The sequence below is a fragment of the Chiloscyllium plagiosum genome, unplaced genomic scaffold (genome assembly GCF_037043375.1).
Source record: "Chiloscyllium plagiosum isolate Xiang-an unplaced genomic scaffold, Cpla_swu_hap1 HiC_scaffold_27, whole genome shotgun sequence".
Lineage (NCBI taxonomy): Eukaryota > Metazoa > Chordata > Chondrichthyes > Orectolobiformes > Hemiscylliidae > Chiloscyllium > Chiloscyllium plagiosum.
The window spans coordinates 92,648,779-92,668,479 of NW_028270165.1; the positions used below are offsets into that span (position 1 = coordinate 92,648,779).

At 46.5% G+C, this 19,701-nt stretch overlaps 1 protein-coding gene and 1 long non-coding RNA gene across 6 annotated transcripts in view; one reads left to right on the plus strand and one right to left on the minus strand.

The window, feature by feature from the left end:
* LOC148145032 (uncharacterized) overlaps nucleotides 1-19,701 on the minus strand; it is a 106,683-nt gene that overhangs the window by 52,451 nt on the left and 34,531 nt on the right. The gene's annotated exons all lie outside the window — the stretch shown is intronic.
* Nucleotides 5,079-19,701, plus strand: part of LOC148145034 (uncharacterized) — a 47,699-nt gene continuing 33,076 nt past the window's right edge. For all 5 annotated transcript variants that reach the window (XR_015751724.1, XR_015751721.1, XR_015751725.1 and 2 more), the window contains exon 1: nucleotides 5,079-8,584. This is a non-coding gene — a long non-coding RNA (uncharacterized LOC148145034). The remainder of the gene's footprint in view (nucleotides 8,585-19,701) is intronic.

A 19,701-nucleotide genomic window follows, 5' to 3' on the forward strand; every position in this document is an offset into this window, starting at 1 on the left:
GCACCCGTGTTTTGTATAGTTGCAGCATGATATTGCGGTTCCGGAACTCAATCCCTCTATGAATGAAACCTAACACACCGTATGCCTTGTTCACAGCACTATCTACCTGGGTGGCAACTTTCAGGGATCTATGTACATGGACTCCAACATCACTACCTTCCTGTTATTCTTCCCAAAGTGAATCACCTCACATTTAGCTGCATTGAACTCCATTTGCCAACTGAGTCCAATTCTGCTAATCCATCCACCTATGTCTGCATCTAAGTAATTTATAAAAATGACAAACCGCAGTAGTCCCAAAACAGATCCTTGTGGCACACCACTAGTAACCAGACACCAGGCTGAATATTTTCCATAAACCCCCACTCGCTGCCTTCTTTCAGAAAGCCAGTTTCTAATCCAAACTGCTAAATCACCCTCAATCCCATGCCTCTTCAAAGTTCAGGAAAAGATTTGTAGCTCGGGTGCATGTTGTTGTGGTTCTGTTCGCCGAGCTGGGAATTTGTGTTGCAGACGTTTCGTCCCCTGTATAGGTGACACCATCACTATAAATGCTGGAGGAAACATCACAGAAGCGCTACACAGGAGGTTTCCAAGCACTGAGGATGTCACCTAGAGAGGGGACAAAACGTTTGCAACACAAATTCCCAGCTCGGCGAACCGAACGACAACAACCCATGCCTCTGCAATTTCTCCAACAGCCTGCCATGTGAAACCTTATCAAAGGCTTTCCTGAGGTCCATGTACACCACGTCAACTGCCCTACCCTCATCTCCATACTTGGTCACCTTCTCAAAAAACGCAATGAGGTTTCTGAGACACGATCTGCCCTTGATGAAACTATGATGACTATCGGAAATCAAATTGTTGCTTGCTAGATGATTATAAATCCTATCTCTAATATTCCTTTTCAAAAGCTTTCCTTCCATAGACGTAAGGCTCACTGGTCTATAACTACCTGGGTCCCATAACTCTTGACCTGTGGCATGTTCCTATCCCTTTACATCACTAAATGAAACCCAACTGAATTATGGTCACTCTCTCCAAAGTGCTCACCTTCCACCAAATCAAACATCTGGCCTGGTTCATTACCAAGCACCAGATGCAGTGTGACCTCCCCTCTTGTCGGCCCTTCAATATACTGTGTCAGAAAACCCTCCTGCACACACTGGACAAAAACTGATCTATACGACATACTAGAGTGAAAGCATTTCCAGTCAATGTTGGGAAATTAAGGTTCCCCATAATGACCACCCTGTTCCTTTCACTCCTACCCAGAATAATTTTGCTAATCCGCTCTTCCACCTCCCTGGAACTCTGCGGAGCCCTATAAAAAAACTCCAAGCAGTGTGACCTCTCCTCTCCTGTTTCTAACCTCAGCCCACATTACCTGAGTAGACGAGTCCTCATCAAAAGTTCTGTCAGCCACCGTTATACTATCCTTGACTAACAACGCCACGCCTCTCCCTCTTTTACCGCCTTGGCTGTTCTTAATGAAAGATCAAAACCCTGGAACCTGCAACATCCATTCCTCACCCTGCTCTCTCCATGTCTCCGAAATGGCCACAACATCCAAGTCCCAGGTACCTGTCCGTGCTGCAAGCTCACCTACCTTATTGCGGATACACTTCAAACCACTTCGCTGTCTGCCAGCACATTCCTGTGACCCTGAAATCCTGTCCCTGTCCTTCCTACTCTCATTCTCCTGTGCATTGCAGCTACACCCCCCGGTTCCCATCCACCTGCTGAGCTAGTTTAAACCGACCCAAATAGCATTAGCAAATTTCCCACCCAGGATATTAGTACCCCTCTGGTTCAAGTGAAGACTGTCCTGTTTGTACAAGTCCTACCTTCCCCAGAATGAGCCCCAAGTATCCAAAAACCTGAAACCCTCCCTCCTGCACCATCCTTGCAGCCAGGTGTTCAGCTGATATCTCTCCCTATTCCTTGCCTTGCTATCACGTGGCACGGGTAACAAACCAGAGATAACCACTCTGTTTGTTCTCGCCCTCAGCTTCCACCCTAGCTCCCTGAAATCCTGCCTTACATCCCTATCCGTCTTTCTGTGGGAGATTATAAATGTTTTTGCAGATGGGTGAGGGGGTGTAGTAGGGGGAAGAGAAGGGGAACATTATACAAACGGTCGTGGAATTCTTGTAGCATGTAGCATACTTAAGGCTAAGACTTTAATGAATATAGAGGGTCTTTTAAAGAAAATAGTTTTAAGCGAGGGAATAACTTTAAAGTGTTGTAGTTGACCACAAAAAGAAGCAACAGGGGCATTTCACAATAAAGCTTATAGTATGATAAGAGAAACTGGATAAAAGAACAAGCTGTAACAAACAAGGAACAAAGAATGCAGACAAGGACAGCAGGATGGCCAGATAAGAAAATAACTGACAAGTGAGGTAAACGGCTTATGATAGGATGGGAAAAGGGAGGCGTGATTCCGCAACTTGTAAACTCAATAAGAAAGCTAACAGGCTCTGTTTTGGCGCACATTTCTTCTTGCTTGCAGAAGCGTCCGGTACTTGCAAGACTGTAATAAATTGTTCTTGTTTCCAAGGCTTTGTCTCAGGCTGAGTGATTTGTGAGTGAGTTCTGTTTCTCACATTTCTACCTATGTTGTTGGTACCTACATGGACCATGACTTGGGTTGTAAACCCTATCCCTTCAGGACCTCAAAGATACGATCCGAGACATCACGCACCCTGGCACCTGGGAGGCAACACACTAACCGCGAGTCTTGTTCATTCCCAACACACCTTCTATCTGACCCTCTAACTATTGAGTTAGAATGACTAACACTCTCCGCGTTTCCTTCCTTCCCTTCTGGTGCAACAGGGACAGGCTCTGTGCCAGAGCCCCTGGTAGGTCGTTTTCCCCCCTCAACAGTACCCACTGACTGATACAGCAAGAAGGAAATACAAATAAGTCGTCCCTCCTCTCCCAGGCACCTCTGCTGTCCGACTTCAAATTTAAAACCTCAAATCAGTGACTCCCCACTCCTGGGATGCAGCTGCCGCTGGAAAACAGAAAATGTCATGTTTTTTGTGGTTAGCACTGCTGCCTCACAGCGCCAGGGCCCCGGGTTCAATTCCCCCCCCACCCCCGCGCGGGTATCCTCCCACAGTCCAAAGACGTGCGGGTTAGGGGGAATTGGCCACGCTAAATTGCCCCGTAGTGTTGGCTGACAGGGAATGGGGCTGGGGGTTTTGCTCTTCGGCGGGTCGGTGTGGACTTGTTGGGCCGAAGGGCCTGTTTCCACACTGTAGGGAATCTGATCTAAAGTTCTGGACTTTATATATTGATGAACTGAAACCTGCAACCACTTCTAAAAGATGAAGGACTCAGCAGCGGTCCGGGTCAGCGGGCGGTGCGCGCGTCGAGCCTGGAGGCGCGCGGCTTTGTGGGCAGTTGCGCGTGCGGGCAGGGGGCGTGGTCTTGACTCGCACGGAGTCCGTGGCGAAAGGGCGGGGTTTGGTGCGCTTGGAGGAAAGAGGTTTGGCTCCCAGCGGCGGGGCTTACGAGCTGCTTCCGGAAGGGGCGGGACCAGACCCAGGGGGCGGGGCCACCTGAAGCCGGAAGTATGCCCGCGGCCTGTTTCCTCCGCTGGATCTACGGCTGCAGCAAGTAAGGTAAAGCTTTATCAATATTTCCTTTTACAGAGTTTGTATTTAATAACCAGTAATGGCTACTCAATATCATCAGAAAGTCTCAAAAGGCAATTCATTTCAATCCAGTGCAGATAAACACTAAGAGTTAATTTTCTACGGGAATCAACAGCCTCAGCACTAAAATGGTCTCACAAGGGAATGGCTGTGAATGTTATCACTTGGGGTCCTGTTCACACAGATTCACCGATGCTGAGGCAAACGTTCTTAATTGCCTTACAGCATCCTGTTATCACTTGGTGAGCCCAGGTGTCCCTATGTTTAAGTTCTGCCCTCTTTCTGAGCCTTCCTGCCAGTTTATTTTCTAGTGCAGTAAATGTATTTAATAATTCAGCATTACATTTTAGTCTGAATGTTTAAAGACAAGTTTTAAGGCTATAGACTTTATCACCCAGATGTCCACACACTCATTCCTCCCTTTGATTGCACCACGATTACTGAAAGAGAAGGCTAGTCCAAACGAATGCCCTTCAAGGTGGTCCAGCCATCAACATCCTGCAGAGCGGCACCACCATCTTCGCAGCTCATCTGGTCGTTTTTATCATCGCCATCGACACGTGTGGGTGAGCTATCTGATCGCAAAAGGAGCATCTTCTGGGGCAAATCTATATCACTAAGTGACCTCATAAGCCGAGCAATTAAATACCTAACAATACCAATACCGACAAACAGACGTAGCTAAATTGATAAGCCAATTGTACCATCAGCCCGATCTGCAGTTTCCCCAACTGGTCCCTTCAGTCATTCTGTCAAGGAAAACCTGGATCTCTTCTTGTATCTTAGTAATATTGCCAGTGAGATCAGGAATGCCCGTAGTGCATTTATCTTGGACAATGGTGCAGACCTCACCCTCCTGGGGGAGGATATAGTCTAAGGCAGACCGATTCTGCACAGAGTAAAGACACAGGTCTGATAATCGCAGTTTACTCTGTTTCAGAGCCTCTTTCGTCTTATTTCCTCGAATGGTCAGGCCGCAAAAGAGGGAATTGCGGTTCTGTTGACTTGACACCCCTGCCGATCCTTCCAACCCCAGGGTACTCTGGATTCCCCAGCCTATCAGGTGTCCTGTATTGTCACCCAGTCCCTTGGGATCCTTCCAGGTGGAGCAAGGTTGGCCGAGACCGACCGGTGCATCCCCCTCAGATGGAGGTTCCATCGACTTGTCCACTGGCCAGGACAAGGTACTGTTGTGGGAACAAGGGCTCTGATAGTGACCTTATGAGGGACATCTTTGCCATCCAGGACAAGGAAATTGGTAGCTTTACCTTAGCTGAAGAAATAATAGTCTGGTTTGGTGTATATTAGGGAGAGTTTGTCAAAATAGGTTACTAAAATGTTACAGCAGGGGGTCTGGTCAGGTCTACAGGAGTAAAGGGTCGACATTTTGCAAGAGGAGTTGCTTGAGCGCTGTAAAAAATGGGCCAAGTGACTCGAGCACTCGCACTGTATGGGAGACAATGGTCCTCAGAATGCTATTCCCATTGGGCTCTCCCTTAGACCTATTATACATAGTCTTGGTGACAGTATCAGGTTCTGAAAAGAGAAAAGGCCTATAAATGCACAAGGGAAGGGTTCCGTTCCAGGTCCATGTGCCGCATAAGGCCTGCTGTACCCCAGCCAGTGTTACACCAGCTGTTTGTATACACAGACCGGAGGTATTGGAAAGTGATATTTCTCTTCGCAGGGTCGGCAGTAGGAAGTCTGACAAATAGAATGGAATCTGGGACTGGGGACAGGGCAAGTAAGTCATCTCCCGAGAGAGAGGAGTAACAGACTACTGCCTCTGGAGAAGTTGTTTGTGGATCGAGGAGTTTCCCCTATCAGGCTTCCCTTTTCTAAAGTCGGCACAACCTGCAAAAAGGGATGGTGTTCCTAGGCGTCCTTAAAATATTTACCATAATAACGCGGTTGAGCATTTTTATCCTCACGAGACTTGCGTCTGCAGGTAAAATAAAAAAAACATGGTAATGACATGGTAACTCCCACTGATTTCTACTGTCCAGATGGACCATCTGGTCTTTCTGATGTAAGAGTCCATTGCAATAATCAATCTTCATCACGTTCCACACGTCAAAGGTGTCTGGTCCGGTGCACTGGACAACATCATCTCAGCATGGGTGGTGGATAATCTCTGATCATTCCTGGTCGCATCCATACTTAGTAGCTTTCCCCATCAGGATGTTGTACGTGATCAGAAAGGTAAGGAGATAGGCGATCCCCAACAAGTCTCTCCTCTTAATTCAAGTATCTGTCATAAGATTAACATGAGAATAACAGCAAGATTCAAAAACCCAACAGGACAGTGTCCACTCCTTTTGTTGGGATTCCAGGATTCTCTCCTCCTCTTCCCCCCTTTTGATTGGTGCGGTCAATCAATTTACAATGGTACAGTTGGACCCAAGCGGAGCGCCCAACGACTGTGACTGCCGTAGGGGTGGGAAGTAAAACCTGGAAGGGGCCATCTCAACAAGGTTGGAGACCTTTGCCAGTTCAGGTCTTGACAAGCACCAACGAACCAGTTTCTACCCGTGACGATGCTGAAAGGGAGGGAACATCGCTGTCAGCCACACGCTCCTTGGAGTGAAAGGCACACATAACACTCGTTAGAGCAAGAACATAACCAATGATTGCTTCGGTCATGTGGTGGAAGTGGACTGAGAAGGGAGCCGAATCGTTCCAAGGGGTGATCAGAGAGACTCTCAGCTGGAGACAGTCGTGTCTTGCTCGCAGACATGGATCGCATCTGGAATAAGGCCACAGGGATTAGCATAACCAGGAAAGGCCAGACTCTGCCATCCATTTGGCAAGTTTAGTCTTGAGTCTGGTTAAAACATTGAATAAGGCCGGCCGCCTGAGGATGCTAAGCACCATGCAGTTGCCGACAAATACAAAGCTGGGAACAGAGTTCTCCATTAATATTACCTACAAAGTGTGGTCCATTGTCCGAGCAAATGCACGCAGGTATACTGAAGCAGGGAATTATTTCCTTAAACAAAATCTTCACCACAGTCTCAGCAGTAGCGTTAGGAGGAGGGTAGGCTTCAGTCCACTCAGAAAAGACAACAATAAGCAAAACATATTTATAGCAACTCAACTGATTTCTCCAACTCAATGAAGTCCAGTTGAAGTGTCTCCAAGGGACCCTCCAGCAAGGGAGTTCTCGTAGAGATACTTGAACAAAGAGGTGGGGGGATCGCCTACTCACTGACCTTTTTGATCACGTACAACATCCTGATTGTGAAAACCACTGACTGAGTATCGATGCGATCTGGAACGATCTGAGATTATCCTGATGTCATCTGGTGCACCAGACCAGACGCTTTCAACGTGGAGTCGCTTGAGCGATGGCGTGAGCTGCCAGAGGAAGTGGTGGGTGCTGGTACGATGACTGGCCAGGACAAGGTACTGTTGTGGGAACAAGGGCTCCGATAATGACCTTATGAGGGACATCTTTGCCATCAAGGACAAGGAATTTGGTAGTTTGACCTTAGCTGAAGAAATAATAGTCTGGTTTGGTGTATATTGGGGAGAGTTTGTCAAAATCGGTTACTGAAATGTTACAGCAGGGGGTCTGGTCAGGTCTACAGGACTAAAGGGTTGATGTTTTGCAAGAGGAGTTGCTTGAGTGCTGTAAAAAATGTGCCAAGTGACTCAAGCACTCGCACTGTATGGGAGACAATGGTCCTCAGAATGCTGTTCCCATTGGGCTCTCCCTTAGCTCTATTGTACATGGTCTTGGTGCCTTTTTACTGATAGCTCCACAATCACGTTCCTGCTGGATTTTTTTCAGGGCAAACAATTTCTGGTGGGAGAAATTCTGCATCCTGGGGAAATGAGAAAAAAAGCTGTTAAAAGCATTTGAACTGTGGGCCCACGAGCTCTCGTGGGAGCAGTACATTTGCCAAAAACATTTCTGAGGAATTCTGTGCAACTGTTGGACCGAAAATAGTTTCCCCACTGAACGTTAAACAGGTATTGAGAACGTTGTGCATTATAGAGTGTTCCTGAGGACCGGAAGAGGATTGAATTTGCCAACGTGAACCACACTTTGCAGAGAGAGGAAATTTCTCCAGATGGAATAGGTTGATGGAAGTCAACAATTGTCAGATTATTTCATGAAAATAACAGCTGGTATGGGGATCCCAGAAGAGGGGCGTCTGTAATGAGCACACAGAAACAAACCCTTCAGTCCAGGCCAACCAGATATCCTAAATTAATCTAGTGACCCATTTGCCAACATTTGGCTCACATCCCTCTGAATTCTTCCTATTCATGTCCCCATCCAGATGCATTTTTTCCTTCGGAGAATACTTGGGTGAGAGCCAAGATATGCAATATCTCAATGTATAATAATGAAGCTGCTCATTTATTCTGAAATCATTTCAATTAGTTGCCAAATAATAGCTGCATAACTGTTGTCAATATTGATACTCAGGAAAGCTATTTTGTTTAGTATATTTCCTTTGTAAAGATCTTATCCAAATTATAAAATGAATGTATTTTCATATGAAATAAAATTTGCAGTGTTTTATTAAATGGTTGAAAGTAACTTTGCACTTAATTGCTCCATTTGGGATTAAACATTGTGACTTAGATAAAAGTGATCTTTCATAATTTATGGTGAGTCTATTAACAAACGAATGTTGCCATTTGCTCTCAAGTTCGCTCAGATTCAATTTGAAATTCTTGAATGAGTTGAATAAGGGGTAAAAAGTAAATATTTATTGCCCTTTTCTGAAATTCTCTCCACTGCTATTGTATTTGGTTCAACAAAATATGTATCTCTCTTCATAACTTTGATATCACCACAAATCCTAGGAACCCCATCCAGAACAAACATATAAATACAAAGTAGGAGACAACAGCTTCGCTTCACTTGGAGGTCACCACTGATGATGTTACCCAGCCAGGTAACGAAACGTCTAGATATCAAACCTACAGCTCAGCGAGCAAACCTGCACCCTAAACATTCTACTTTGCTGAAAGACTGCACAATCTGCAGGCAGTCAGTACATGTAATATATTGTCAATTCCACTTTGAAAATAGATAATGGGCCCACTTCTTTTTGGATGTGAGCATAAGTGGTATAGTAAGTAAGTTTGCTGATGACACCAAAATTGGAGGTGTAGTGGACAGCGAAGGAGGTTACCTCAGATTACAATGGGATCTTGATCAGATGGGCCAATGGGTTGAGAAGTGGCAAATGGAGTTTAATTTAGATAAATGTGAGGTGCTGCATTTTGGGAAAGCAAATCTTAGCAGGACTTATACACTTAATGGTAAGGTCCTCGGGGGTGTTGCTGAACAAAGAGACCTTGGAGTGCAAGTTCAGAGCTCCTTGAAAGTGGAGTCGCAGGTTGATAGGATAGTGAAGATGGTGTTTTGTATGCTTTCCTTTATTTGGTCAGAATATTGAGTACAGGAGTTGGGAGGTCATGTTACTGCTGTACAGTTGGAATATCGCGTGCAATTCTGGTTTCCTTCCTTTCAGAAAGATGTTGTGAAACTTAAGGGGTCAGAAAAGATTTGCAACGATGTTGCCAAGACTGGAAGATTTGAGCTATAGGGAGAGACAGAACAGACTGGGGCTGTTTTCCATCGAACATCGGAGGCTGAGGGGTGACCTTAGAGAAGGTTATGAAATCATGAGGGGCATGGATAGGATAGATAGACAAAGTCTTTTCCCTGAGGTGGGAGAGTTCAGAAATAGAGGGCATAGGTTTACAGTGAGAGGGGAAAGATATGAAAGAGACCTAAGAGGCAATCTTTTCATTTAGAGGGTGGTACGTGTATGGAATGAGCTGCCAGAGGAAGTGGTGGAGGCTGGTACGATTACAACACTTAAAAAGCAACTGGAGGGATATGGGCCCCGTGCTGGCAGGTGGGACGAGATTGGGTTGGGATATCATGCACAGGGATGTGCAGGTTAGGTGCATTAGTCACGGGTAAATGTTGAGCAATACGGGCAGGAGAATTGCGTGGGTGGGTTACCCTTCGGAGGATCAGTGTGTAGTCTTTGGGCCGAGTGGCCTGCTCCCACACTGTTTGGAGTCTCTGAAGGGGAAGGGATTTTTGTAAACTGTGCAAGGCAATGCAGGCTTAGTGCGGGGGCCTGCTGTTGGCCTTGCCCCGTCCCTTGCTCCTCCCCCTGTTGTTGAGCTGTCTAACAAACATCTACTCTTTCTCTGCCTTTTTGCTGGGGGCAACTGAAGCTGTAACAATGTTGGGACACAATAAAGGTTACCTGAACATTCTGTCAGACTCAGACTCTCATTGAAAGCTTAGAGCTCCAAGCGGTTTTTGTTTTAAAGCTGCTCATTTCTTGCAGCCTCCTGCATTAAGTTTCCAATGTTGTATATCAGATGGAGCAGTGACTGAGTAGCTGGTTTCGTTAGAAGTTTACATTTTTTGGGAGTGCAGGCACTGCATTGTTTCAGCGGCAGTTTACTGACAGCACTGGGAAGTGTGGGCTGTGTTCATTAGAAAGGAGGTGGAGGTGCTGCTGTTGGACGAGGTGGGACACGGTTTAAAAATCACAACACCGGGTTATTTGGAAGCACTAGCTTTCGGAGCGCTGCTCCTTCATCGGGGAACTGTGGAGCAGGATCATAAGACACAGAGTTAAGAGCAAAAGGTCACAGTGTCATGCAACTGAAATGATATATTGACAAATGTAGATTGCTGTTAAGTCTTTCATCTTTTAGAATGGGTTGCAGGTTTTATTTCATTAATGTGTACATCGCAGTACTACTATTCAGTCATATTCTCAAGATCACAAGGGTTTTTTTAAACTGGTGACATCTCAGCCCAGACAATGCATGAAAGGTGTGTCAGTATCCCAATCTTAAATCAGACTGGTACTATTTCCAAACCAGAAATGTATAAAATATTATATGGATTGACTACCTGCATGTTGTGCGCTTTTTGTGCAAAGTTGAATATATCTGTAAATATAATTCTGCAAATGCACTCCATCGTTATGTGTGCGTGTGTGCACGCGCGCGAGAGAGAGCATGTGTGCACATGCTTTGTCAAGGGAGTGTGATGGAGGAGAAGCCTGTAAGAGGGTGTGTGTACATCTGAGAGAGAGCGTGTTATGAGAGAGGTATAGATAAAAGTGAGAGATTGCATTTTCCTAAAATAAGGGCAGGACTTGTACAGAGGGATATGGGGGGGGGGGGTTCAGGTACATACTTCATTGAAAGTTGCATCACTGGTTGGAAGGGTGCTTCAGAAGGCATTCAGCACACTTACCTTATTTGTTCACACCATTAAATAAAGGAGTTGGGACATCATTTAGAACTTGTACAGGATGTTGGTGAAGCCACTTGTAGAGTACTGAGAACGTTTCTGGTGGCCCTATAATAGGAAGAATACTATTACAGAGGGTTCAGTAAAGATTCACCAGGATATTACCAAGACTGGAGGGTTTGAGTTATAAGGAGAGGCTGAGAATCTCTTCACTGGAGCACAGGAGGTTGAGGGGTGACCTCATTGAGATTGATATAATCATGAGGGTTCCAGGTAACATGAACATCAAAAATAGCGAGGAGCCTGCACGGTGATGTCAAGTGACTGGGGGGGGTAGAAATTGTGGCAGTTGGACACTTTAAATCCATCAGGAACAGCATCTCCATACAGCATGCTGTGCATGTCTGGTGAGATGCCAGAAGACTAGAGGTTGGCTAACATGGTACCACTGTTTAAGAAGGGTGGTAAGGACAAGCCAGGGAACTATAGACCAGTGAGGCTGACGTCAGTGGTGGGCAGATTGTTGGAGGGAATCCTGAGGGAGAGGATGTACATGTATTTGAAAAGACAAGGACTGATTAGGGATAGTCAACATGGTTTTGTGTGGGAAATCATGTCTCACAAACTTGATTGAGTTTTTTGAGGAAGTTACAAAGAGAATTGAGGAAGGCAGAGCAGTAATGTAATGTATATTGACTTCAGTAAGGCGTCTGACAAGGTTCCCCATGGGAAACTGATTAGCAAGGTGAGATCTCAAGGAATACAGAGAGAACTAGCCATTTGGATACAGAACTAGCTCAAAGGTAGAAGACAGAGGGTGGTGGTGGAGGGTTGTTTTTCAGACTAGAGGCCTGCGACCAGTGGAGTGCCACAAGGATCGGTGCTCGGTCCTCTACTTTTTGTCACTTGTGTAAATGATTTGGATGCGAGCATAAGAGGTACAGTTAGAGGGAGAGGCTGAACAGGCTGGGGCTGTATTCCCTGGAGTGTCAGAGGCTGAGTGGTGACCTTATAAAGGTTTAAAAAATTATGAGGGGCATGGACAAGATAAATAGACAAAGCTTTTTCCCTTGGGTTGGGGAGTCCAGAACTAGAGGGCATAGATTTCGGGTGAGAGGGGAAAAATGTAAAAGAAACCTACGGAGCAATTTTTTCACACAGAGTGTAGTACGTGTATGCAATGAGCTGCCAGAGGGAGTGGTGGAGGCTGGTACAAATGCAACAATTAAGAGGCATTTGAATGGATATATGAATAGGAAAGGTTTGGAAGGATGTGGGCCAGGTGTTGAGGAGCGGGACTGGATTGGGTTGGGATATCTGGTCGGCATGGACGGGTTGGACCGAAGGGTCTGTTTCCATGCTGTACACTTCTGACTCTATGCTGGTTCAGCAAAAGCCGCGCATGCTCTGTCTGCAGAAACAGTGCAAACCCTTCTTCAAATGGACCAATGAGAAGCCAGACAAGGAGCCTGGGCCTCCTGCCAATCAGAGCTCCCCAATTGTCTGAATGCGGAAGATGGACCATCAGGTTCTGAAGCTGATGCTGCTGCTCCTCTCCAAATGAAGATCGAGCTTCAACTCAGACTGCAACTTCCTTCCTCTCTCCACCATCTGTGAGTACGGCACTGTCTTTACCATTTCATTTTTTCATTCTGGGGTTAAATTGTTGACTTGCAGCAACTGAAAAGAAAGCGAGTCAATCTAGGGAAGGGACAGAGTCGGGAAACGTTGGTCCAGGTCTCTGTCTCAATTGGCAAACGCACGGCAAATGCAGTCCCACAGTGTGAAGTGATAGCCTCGGTTATGAAAAAATAACTGCTGAAAGGAGGTATGTTGTTTAAATGGTGACATATTGAGATGTGGACAAAGTGAGGACTGCAGATGCTGGAGATGAGAGTCGAAAAGTGTGGCACTGGAAAAGCACAGGAGGTCAGACAGCATCCGAGGAGCAGGAGAATCGACGTTTCAGGCACGAGCCCTTCCTCAGGAATGATGTGTGGATGTAAAACGTGGCCTCAGCGTCCTTCCACACCAGTCACTGCCAGTTGTCAGACGGATGCAGCAAGCAATCAGCAAGGCAAGAGGAATATTAGCAAGAGGAATTGATTTCAGAAGTAGGGATGTCTTCCTGCAGTTAGGGGGTCATTGAATATATTCAAGGCTGAATTCATCTGATTTTAGAACAACCATGAAGTGGATGTTTATGGGGGAAGGCAAGTAAAATGGTTTCAAGACCAGTACAGAACAGTTACAGAGTCATACAGCACAGAAACAGACCCTTCAGCCCAACTAGTCCATGCTGACTATATTCACAAACTGAACTAGTCCCACCTGCCTGTGTTTGCCCCATATCCCCCTGAACCTTTCCTATTCATGTACTTATCCAAATGTCTTTTAAACGTTGTTACTCAACCTGCATCCACCATTTCCTCTGGACATTCATTCCACACAAACCACTGTTTAAAACAAAGGTGCTCCTCATGTGTTTTTTTAAATCTTTCTCCTCTCACCTTAATTTGCTCCCTAATCTTGAAACGACATGCCGTTCACCTGATCTTTGCCCCTCATGGTTTTGTAAACCTCTATAAAGAGAACAAAGAACCTTACAGCACAGGAACAGGCCCTTCAGCCCTCCATGGCTATGCTGATCGAGATACTCTATCTAAACCTGCCGCCTATTCTCTAAGGATCTGTATCCCTCTGCTCCTTGCCCATTCATGTATCTGTCTAGCTACATCTTAAATGACGCTATCGATCCCAACTCCGCTGGCGATGCATTCGAGGCACCCACACCCTCAGTGTAAAGAACTTTCCACATATATCTCCCTCAAACCTTTCCCCTCTCACTTTGAACTCGTGACCCTGAGTAATTAAGTCTTCCCCTCTGGGAAAATAATTCTTACTATCCACCCCTGTTTACAACCCTCATGGTTTTTCAGCCTCAATCAGGACCCCCACCCTCCACCTCCTTATTTCCAATGAAGATAATCCTAATCTACTCAACCTCTCCTCATAGCTTGCGCTCTCCATAACAGGCAACATCCTGGTGAACCTCCTCTGCACTCTCTCCAAAAGTATCCACATCCTTTTGGAAATCTGGCGACCGGTATTGTACGCAGTATTCCAAATGCGCCAAACCAAAATCTTATATAACTTTAACATGACCTGCCAGCTCTTTTACTCAATCCGTCCGATGATGGAACGCGTGTTGTATGCTGCCTTGACCACTCTACTGACAGTCATTGCCACCTTTAGAGAACAATAGACCCAAACACCCAGATCTCTCTGTACATCAATTTCCCCCAGGACCTTTCCATTTACTGTATAGCTCGCTCTTGAATTGCATCTTCCAAAATGCATCACCTCGCATTTGTCTGGATTGAACTCCATCTGCCATTTCTCCTCCCAACTCTCCGATCTATATTCTGCTGTATCGTCTGACAGTCCCCTTCACTATCTGATATTCCATCAATCTGAATGCCCATCTGCAAACTTGCTAATGAGGCACCCGATACCTTCACCTTTCAACCTCCTGTGCTCCAGTGAAAAAAGTCCCAGCCTACCCACCAATAGGTGTGAATTCTGTCTGGGTCCCAATGTCGAGTCAGCCTGACATTTTTGATATAAAAGCTCTGCATTTAAATTACGTTCTTGAGAAAGTTACTGAAAACAGGTTCTGGGATTAACATACCAAAGAACAGAAACAGTTAAGCAGTTAGATAACACGTTCAAGTGGGAAGTGTGTATAACATGATCTCACAACTCCTCTCCTCAATGCTATGAGCAATGAAGGAAAGCAAACCAAACGCTGCCTTCACTAATTTGTCCACCTGAGACTCCAGCATTCCAAGGTCTCTTTATTCTGCAACACTCCCCTTCACTGTGTCAGTCCTGCCTGGATTGCTTGACCAAAATGCAAACCTCTGATGTCTCTAAATTAAACTCCAACTGACACTCCTCGGCTCATCAACCGATCCCATAAATTCTAATTTATAGTGAACTCTTTCCTCTCTTATTCCTTGGAAGCTGAAAATCTCCATCCCACAATCAGTCCCTCCATTTTCACTAGTTGGACTGAAGGGGCTGTTTCTGTGCTGCATGGCTCTGTAACTCGGCCCTATATTAGTCTTAAAACCACCTTCTTGCCTTCCCCATAAACATTCACATAAAAATCAGATGAACTCAGCCTTGAATATATTCAATGACCCCCTAACTGCAGGAAGACATCCCCACTTCTGAACTTAATTCCTCTTGCTAATACACCACTTGCCTTGCTCATTGCCTGCTGCACCTGTCTGACAACTGGCACAGAAGGACACTGATGCCCCTCTGAACATCCACGCATCATTCCTGATGAAGGGCTCGTGCCCAAAACTTCGACTGTCCTACTGATCGGATGCTGCTTGACCTGCTGTGCTTTGCCAATTGTGGTCTTCTCTACATTGGGGAAACCGAGCGTAAACTTGGGGAACGGTTTGCTGAGCATCACAGCCGGGTCCGCAGAGGCTGAGCTGACTTCCCAGTCTCCACCCATTTTAAAGCCCCTTCCCACTCCCCTTCTGACATGACTATTTTTGGCTTCCTCCATTACCACAACAAACCAAGCCACAAACTGGAGGAACAAACCTCATCTTCTGTCTGAGCAGTCAACAGCCCGGAAGACAACATTGAGTTCTCCAATTTCAAATAATCTCCCATCCCATTACCCCAACACACTTCCCAGCCCCTTCCACTCTTCCCTGCCAACTAGATTCCTTCCTCCCATTCACCAACCAGGTCGTACCAGGTTATGGGGATAAGGCAGGAACAGGATACTGATTGAGGATGATCAGCCATTATCACAATGAATGGTGGTGCTGGCTCGAAGGGCAGAATAGCCTACTCCTGCACCTATTGTCTATTGTACCCTCTACCTGTCTCCAGCTATCCCCACTTCAATACCCTGACCCCAGCACACCCTTGTTCCACAGCTCTCCCTCTACCCACCGCCAGACCTGAACAAGGGACACCAGATCCCTCGACTTCTCCACCTCCTGATACTGCCTAGCTTGCTGCGTTCTTTCAGTCTCCTGCCTGTCTATTTTGCTAATTGAGAACAAAGGCTTGGACTAACTTTTCCAGACTCTGTCCCCTCACCTGGATTCACTCCCATTTCTTTCAGTTGCTCCAAGTCAACAACTGAACCTCAGAATGAAACGTAAATGGAAATGGGGGTGAGAAAAGAGAGTGCCGTACTCTCAGATGTTGGACAGAGGAAAGAAGTTGCAGTCTGAGGTGAACCTCAATCTTCATTCAGAGAGAGGAGGAGCAGGAGCTTCAGAACCTCATGGTCCAACTTCCACATTCACCAATAGAGGAGCTCCGAATGGCAGGAGGACAATTCTCCCTCCGGTCCTCCAGTGCTCCTTATTTGTCCAAACGTAGGTCTCGCCCCTTTTCTGCCAGCAGCGAGGAACATGCCCAATGTTTTGGTGACACCAGCAAACGTGTGCCCTGCTTGTTGACACTGAGGAGTGTACACAATATGCACTGTAGCAATGCTGGTGTCATTGACAGATTTTAAGTGTCCAAATTCCTATGGGAGACAAAAAGGGTACAGCCATAATTTTTTTTCCATTGGCTCAATATTTGATTGCTTTTGCATTTGTCTGGCTGCTCAATGTTTAAGTCTTTTCACTCAGTGTTGGGGTGGGATTCACAACTAGAGGGCATAGGCTTAGGGTGAGACCGCAAAGGTAACTGAGGGGCAACGTTTCCATGCAGAGGGTGGTGCATGTATGGAATGAGCTGCCAGAGGAAGTAGTGGCAGCCAGTATAATTACAGCATTTGAAAGGTATCTGGCTGGGTATCTGAATAGGAAGGGTTTAGAGGGATATGAGTCAAGTGCTGGCAAAGGGGTCTAGATTAATTTAGGATATCTGGTTGGCATGGACAGGTTGGACCAAAAGGGTCTGTTTCTGTGCTGTACATCTCTATGACTCTAAATAATAAAAAGTCGAATTTTCCAAATAACAAACTATATCCATGTTAACAAGGCTTAGTGTACCACATGCTTTACTAACCATTCTCAACAGGTCCTGTCCCTTCAATGACTGAGGAACATGTACATGCTGGTGCATAATCTCCTTCACTAGTATTTACACACTACCCTCAGCAATTGCACAAGTAACAGCAAAGGGTAAACAGCACAAGGATTAAACACACAGTGAGGGGCAAACAGCACAAGGATTAAACACACAGTGAGGGGGCAAACAGCACAAGGATTAAACACACAGTGAGGGGGCAAACAGCACAAGGATTAAACACACAGTGAGGGGGCAAACAGCACAAGGATTAAACACACAGTGAGGGGGCAAACAGCACAAGGATTAAACACACAGTGAGGGGCAAACAGCACAAGGATTAAACACACAGTGAGGGGCAAACAGCACAAGGATTAAACACACAGTGAGGGGCAAACAGCACAAGGATTAAACACACAGTGAGGGGCAAACAGCACAAGGATTAAACACACAGTGAGGGGCAAACAGCACAAGGATTAAACACACAGTGAGGGGCAAACAGCACAAGGATTAAACACACAGTGAGGGGCAAACAGCACAAGGATTAAACACAGTGAGGGGCAAACAGCACAAGGATTAAACACACAGTGAGGGGCAAACAGCACAAGGATTAAACACACAGTGAGGGGCAAACAGCACAAGGATTAAACACACAGTGAGGGGCAAACAGCACAAGGATTAAACACACAGTGAGGGGCAAACAGCACAAGGATTAAACACACAGTGAGGGGCAAACAGCACAAGGATTAAACACACAGTGAGGGGGCAAACAGCACAAGGATTAAACACACAGTGAGGGGCAAACAGCACAAGGATTAAACACACTGAGGGGCAAACAGCACAAGGATTAAACACACAGTGAGGGGCAAACAGCACAAGGATTAAACACACAGTGAGGGGCAAACAGCACAAGGATTAAACACACAGTGAGGGGCAAACAGCACAAGGATTAAACACACAGTGAGGGGCAAACAGCACAAGGATTAAACACACAGTGAGGGGCAAACAGCACAAGGATTAAACACAGAGCGAGGGGTAAACAGCACAAGGATTAAACACACAGTGAGGGGGCAAACAGCACAAGGATTAAACACACAGTGAGGGGCAAACAGCACAAGGATTAAACAGTGAGGGGCAAACAGCACAAGGATTAAACAGTGAGGGGCAAACAGCACAAGGATTAAACACACAGTGAGGGGCAAACAGCACAAGGATTAAACACACAGTGAGGGGCAAACAGCACAAGGATTAAACACACAGTGAGGGGGTAAACAGCACAAGCGCCAGTAAAAGCCGATGGAAAGTGAGTGTAAAATGTCACTATGACAGGACAGGCCCCACATTCCTTCCCCTCCGTCCCCCCCACAACCTGCCTCACCTTTCACGTACCGGGCCCAGTACCTTCCAGGTGGCCCCATAGTTGACACAGGGGCCGCCCCACGACCAGTAGAACTCCACCACCCCGGCGGCCGACGAGTTCCCAAGCAGGCCCTTAACCCCATCCGCCTCCAGAATGCTCACCGGCTCCTGGCTGCTGTACAGCCGGCCGGTGTGGCCGTGACACAGCAGCTGCGCCAGGAAGGCGGCGGCGGCCAGTGACGGGTGTCTGCCCCGGGCCGCGCGGCGCCATTTTCCTAACGGCCGCCCTCCCGCCGCTTCCTCGCTCGAGCGACTTCTCCTCCCAACCACCTTCGCCCCCGCGAGACGTCTTCACGGGGGATGGGCGGGGCCGGGGGGATGGGCGGGGCCGGGGGGACGGGCGGGGCCGGGGGGATGGGCGGGGCCGGGGCGGGCGGGGCCGGGGGTGGGCGGGGTTGGGCCGGGGAGCCTAACCGTCACCAAGCAACAGCGACCTCGCGCTACAACTGCTCATTCACAAAAACAAACTCTCCTGTCTCTTGAGAACGATAGAAAGGGACAAGGTGAGTAAATGTACCAACAATCAAAACTGGATTCTGAAGGTCACAAAACTTGAAACTAAAAACAATGTTTCTGAATGGTGTGCATTGTAACAAAATTGACTGCACACATTGAAGAGAATAATTATGATCTGAGACTCCTTACAGAGGCATGGCTTCAGGATGACAAGGATTGGATCCTGAATATCGAGGTAGTAGTCAAATGGGAAGCTAGGTGAAGGTAGAGGCTTGACGCTGCTCATCAAAGCACTAATCACAGGTGTCAGCTTGGATTCAGGTCCTGATTTCTCTGTCCTCTGGGATGTCCCTGTTCTCACAGAGTAAGATATTGGTCTCTTCTCTGCTCTGCTGGATTTCTGCTGAAGCCTTGACCCCACACCCCTACACCTTCTGGAACAATAAAACATTCAATTATTCAAGACCCAAGCCACAATCTCCCAGCCTGTCAACCATCCCCAGACACAGAGAGTAGTCCTAGCGGGGAATCAAACAAGAAAAACAGAACAAAATTAGAAATAAATAAATGCTCATGCTTAATGTTTGTTCATGGGGAAGTAAACCAGAAATAGGGCTCTCCCACGAATCTTATAGTGCCGCTCTTGAGGCATTTTCTCACCCTAACATCTAACTATTCATACCCAGCTATGATTTATAACAATATTTACACCAGCAGAATTAAAGCATCTGTTGTCGAGTAGACATCGGGATATACAGCATGAAATAGACTTTTCTCTGTCTCATTCACACACAAACACATCCATGGGGGTGAATTTGTATTTGCAGATACATTCTA